Source organism: Quercus suber, unplaced genomic scaffold (genome assembly GCF_002906115.3).
Source record: "Quercus suber isolate HL8 unplaced genomic scaffold, Cork oak 2.0 scaffold_215, whole genome shotgun sequence".
NCBI lineage: Eukaryota > Viridiplantae > Streptophyta > Magnoliopsida > Fagales > Fagaceae > Quercus > Quercus suber.
The window spans coordinates 416,631-421,948 of NW_027069673.1; the positions used below are offsets into that span (position 1 = coordinate 416,631).

The following is a 5,318-nucleotide window of genomic DNA, read 5'->3' on the forward strand; positions in this document are numbered from 1 at the left end:
GAGTTATTACTTCGCGACTGTCACGCCCCAAACCCGATACCCAGATTTGTGACCATGATCGACATGCTAATATCAAGTTTAAACCTGATATTAACAAGAACCAATTAAACTTTTACAAAAGCTTCCCTCTTACTTTCATTCTTGTTTCTTTACTTCTTGATATAACTTTTCACTTGATATTTAGAGCATTTACATGGTACTCAAAATATAACATAATCCACCAGTCATTCAATTTTTAAATCTCACATAATACATTTCTTAATATTTTAAGGTACACAACTTTCATTGGATCCTAAAATACACCATACTACAAATCTAAACATCAAGTTGCTAATTTAGGATCTATACATATAAAACTAAAACTAACTCATTCCAAAACTTGACTAAGGCTCTCTCTGCTCCAAAAATAAAACATTTTGATTGAAACACTGGAAGGGGTGAGCTACACAGTTCATTAAAGGTAAGATACATGAGAATTTAATAAGGATGCATGTAAGTTAAATCATTTCATTCTATGAATATTCAGACAGGAGAACTTTTTTTTATGCATAGTATTTTATACTATTCATAATAATAACTTATACGTTCTTCATAGGAAAATAATTGTTCTCCCTTTTCTTATCAAAATAATATAACCAAAACATTTCGGATTTAATTTCTTTCATTTCTTACAAAGTCACCATATATATATTCTCATTACAAAATAATCATTTTAACTTAAATCGGATAATTGGTAACCTTGTCTTAAACTAGAAACATCTTGACGAATAAGAAACTTTTCTTCATAAACTTCTTCTTGTAAAATATTATAACTTTCATAGTACTTAATGTTTCGTAAAGAACAGATATTTAATAAATTTTTAACATAAACTTGTACTTTCATCAAAAACTTTATCTTTAAAGCACAACAGAACTTCAAAAACTCTAATCTTTAAAGAATATTTTTTCTTTTCATTAGAAACTTCTTCTTTTCATGAGAGCTTTTAACTTTTCACAATGCATTTAACAAAATTATTCTCTCACGATTAAAAACATAATATCGCTGTTCATAAATACATATTGGTTAGTCTATATTTGATAAGTCTGTACTTATTTGGGAGACTTCTAGCACTACAGTGCTAGGCATTCAGCATTCTCCACAATGTCAGGTATTCCCGAGATCACATCATAATACATATCCTCAACCATGGGGGTCGGTTGACTTCCTCCACAAGTTGGCCGTAACCAATAAGGGCGGGTACAACAGAGCCAGTCCCACTTTAATGGCCAAATCAGATAACATTTTCCATGGAAAGCTAATAATTAACCCCCACTGGCAGAGTTCAGATCACCAGAGGACATAACCCAAAAATATTTCATACTTATACATCGTACTGAAATTTCTTATTTTGCATAACATTTCATAATAATAGCATTTCTATTATTTTCTTTAAACATCATGTTTGTGGAAATTAGTAATAGCGTCAATATACTTAAATCATATACATAAGGTTTTGAAAACTCACGAACATATCTTTGTCTAAAACATGCTTATATGCCATATTTTTAATCAAAAACCTTTTAATGCATAATATACTTTAAAATAACCTCATGACTTACCAAATGCTCATATAACTTATCTCTTACCTGAAAACAGAGGAATTGAGAGCCTACAGTTGAAGGATCTTAGACTTGGGTATTGGTAACACCTAAACCAAATTTCAAAGCTTATTACTATCCATTATTCCTTATCATAAACTTACACATTCATCTCAAAGCCTATCTCTTAGAATCAAGGAAATCCTAATCCCACATTAACGAGATTCCCCAAACACAAGATATATTCATCAAACAACATGATATACCAAATCATAGAGAAACCAACATTCTCACATTAATATCATATGTCCAGAAAAACCAACTTCATTTCAAAAGGTGCTTTGAGATTAGGGCAATAATGCATGCATAAACATAAACTCTTTTAAGCATGTCATATAACCATATACACTCACATGGCAACATACAACGCATTGAACAAGACTGATTCATGAAAACAACAGTCGAATGGTTTAGAAACCCTCCTTTGAGTATTAAACCTTGAACCAAGTTAGACAAAATTTATCTATGATCTAGACATACCAAAAGATAAGCATATTAAATTATAGCTCAAAATATTCACCCTAACTTTAGAATTAAATCCTCAAAGTTAGTTATATCATTTACTGTTCACTGTTCATCCCAGCAGCATATACTTAATTTATAAAATACAAATGGGCTATCAAATCACATCCAATCTTCACGCAATTTTACAGAGCAACTCCTCTGGATGTCTAGTAAATACCAAACCAATTTCGAAATCAAAAAATAAAACCATAATTTACTAAAAATAATAAAATACAGCACACTCAAATCTGTCTTGACAGAATTTTATGCAACTTAGAAATTAAACCATTATTTTTATATTAATCCAAATGCTGTGAGACCACTTCCATTAGAACCATAAGTGTCTTAGAATTCGTAAGAACTACTCCTAACATCCTAATTCACTGTATACAATTTAATACATAATTTATCATAAATAAACACAGAATCTGTCACAGTGACAGCTTTGCAACATTTTCTTGTAAATTCACAAACAATTATCAAACTATGGTATTTTCATATGGGTATTTTTATACACTCATTAGACATGTTAGAAAACACTTATATATAGTCATTTAACCATTTATAGCAAAATTAAATACAAAAAAAAATCCCAGCAATAACATCAAATGTATTCATCCTAACTTTTTCTTACTAAAAAACAAGGGCTATGGCCACGTTTGAAAAACACAGCTATAGACCCTAAAAAGCAGCTATATGTTATAGCCACATTTCTAAACGCGACCTATCCTGCGTGGTAATAACCCCTTATGGGGACCTATAGCTGCATTTTTCGACCCCCTATAGCTGCATTTTTCCACCCACTATAGGCTGAGACTTATAGCTGCGTTTTGTAAAAAACGTAGCTATAGACCTGCTTTGGGTACATTTAAAACGCGGCTATAGGTACAGTTTTGGCTGCGTTTTAAAAATGCGGCTAAAGCCTCCTATAGTTGCATCTTTGAAACGCAGCTATAGGCTAGAATTTTTTTTTTCCCCCAAAAAATTCAAAATTCAAACCAAAAAAATTCAAAACTAAACACAATCCCAGAAAATTCAAATCAAACACAGCATACTCACAATACAAACACACCCGAAAAATTCAAAATCAAACACAAACCTAGAAAATTCAAAATCAAACACAACATACTCACAATACAAACACACCTAGAAAATTCAAAATCAAGCACAACATACTGACAATACAAACACAACGTGCTCCAAAATATAAAAACACAAACCCATTAATCTCCTCTCATTCAACAAAACCAACCCAAATCTAACACTAAATCTATTCAAGGAACACAAAAGCACAAGCTCAATAACACAAACCCATTTAAACATAAGCACAATATCAATAACACAATAGCAAAAGTTCAAGCATAGATCCAAAAAATTTAAAATCAAAACTCAAATCCAAATCAAGACATAGATACAAATATTGCTAGAATAACCACTTCATTCAAAATTTTCAGCATTTCCTCCATTTTCTTACTGACTAAACATAAAATAACCAAAAAAAAAAAAAAAAGATTTATAGACAAATCAGTGTGCTCGAAATGAAAAAAAAAAAAAAAAAAGCACCAAAGAAAAAAAGAAAAATAAAATAAAAAGAAGACTTACGCTAGAGTTGTGCAGGAGTGAGTGAAGAAAAAAAAATAAAGAAAGAGAAAAGAAAGAAAAGATGAGAGTGGGGTAGGTGGGAAAGTGGGGATGTACGTGGGAAGAGAAAGAAAAAGGTTTTTTTTTTTTTTTTTGTGTTACATATAGTTGCGTTTTTTAAAAATGCAGCTATAGGTCACTCTTTGAAAAAAATTTGTTCAACTGGACCTATAGCTGCGTTTTAAAAAAAATGCAGCTATAGGTCACCCACTTGAAAAAAATTTGTTTGGTTGGACCTATAGCTGTGTTTTAAAACACAGCTATAAGTTAATTGTAGTTGTGTTTTTAAAAAATGCAGCTATAGGTTCCTCTTTAAAAAAATTACTCCACTAGACCTATAGCCGCGTTTTGAAAACGCAGCTATAGGTTAGCTATAGTCACGTTTTAAAAAAACGCATCTATAGATTATGTTTATAGCTGTGTTTCTTTGAAACACGGCTATAGATTAGCTATAGCTGCATTTTTTGTAAACGCAGCTAAAAAAAATGCGGCTATAACCTGTGTTTTTTGTAGTGCCTTAATCATATACAATCATTAATTAGTAAAAACCCTAATCTACCTTTAATAAATCACCAACACAGTTTCAAAGCATCTTAAAACAACACACACACACACACATATATATATATAAACTTACACATGATTTCCTAATTTCACAAACCACAAATACCATTACTAAAAATTTCAAGAAGAAATCATGTATTCTAAGATGAGAGTAGCTAGAACCCTTACCAAGTTCTGGTTCTTGAGGGGAAAAATAGGAATAGAATCACTCTTGTATGAAAGTATTTCCCTTTCCTAGTGGCTAGACCCAAAAGTATGAGAGGTAGAGAGCTTGAGAGAGTCATTGAGTTTTCAAGTTTCTTTGAGAGAGTGCGAAGAAGAAATTATATGGAGCTTTATTTTCCTTTTGATGTGTTGACCCGTGGGTTTGAGAGAAGACTCAAGAGAGCTTCTAGCTCTTTCCTTAAGAGAAAAGAGAGTAAAGTGAGGTGAGAATTCTGATTTGGGTGGATCCTTGGAATAGAGAGGCTTCTTAGATGTCCTAGATATTTTGAGAAAGTTAAAGAAGAGATGAGATGGAGGCTTGTCTTTCTTTCAATGTGTGGACCCGTGGAAAATGAGAGCAAGAGAGTTTCTTGGATGTTCTAGTTGTCTTGAGTAAAGTCAAAGAAGAAGCTAGGTGGAACTTGCTCATTGCATGGCCAGCCAAGTCTTGGTCTTTGGGTTTGTCCACATGCATGGTACTTTGGCATTATGTGTGTTGAATTTCCATTAGTTGCATGTGTGGGTGAAATTCTGATATAATATCTCACGCATCATACTTAATTAAAACACCAACTATGTATTTGATAACTTAAACCACTTAATATAATTTTGTACATACTTAGTATATATACATAATACAATTAGCCATTTAAGTATTTATAATCTTTACAATTCTTATCCAAAAGGGTTATAAAATAATATATTTATTAAATACTCTTTTATTAATTATAAAAAGAAAGTAGCTTAAAATAATAATAATACTTAAC

The 5,318-nt window shown here is 31.4% G+C and overlaps 1 long non-coding RNA gene across 1 annotated transcript; it reads right to left on the minus strand.

The window, feature by feature from the left end:
* Positions 1 to 213: 213 nt before the first annotated feature.
* On the minus strand, positions 214 to 4,806 carry LOC136070163 (uncharacterized). The gene is made up of 2 exons (XR_010631417.1): positions 4,516 to 4,806; positions 214 to 1,688 (listed from the first exon to the last, which is right to left on the minus strand). It is a non-coding gene; the product is annotated as an uncharacterized LOC136070163 (long non-coding RNA).
* Positions 4,807 to 5,318: the final 512 nt, after the last annotated feature.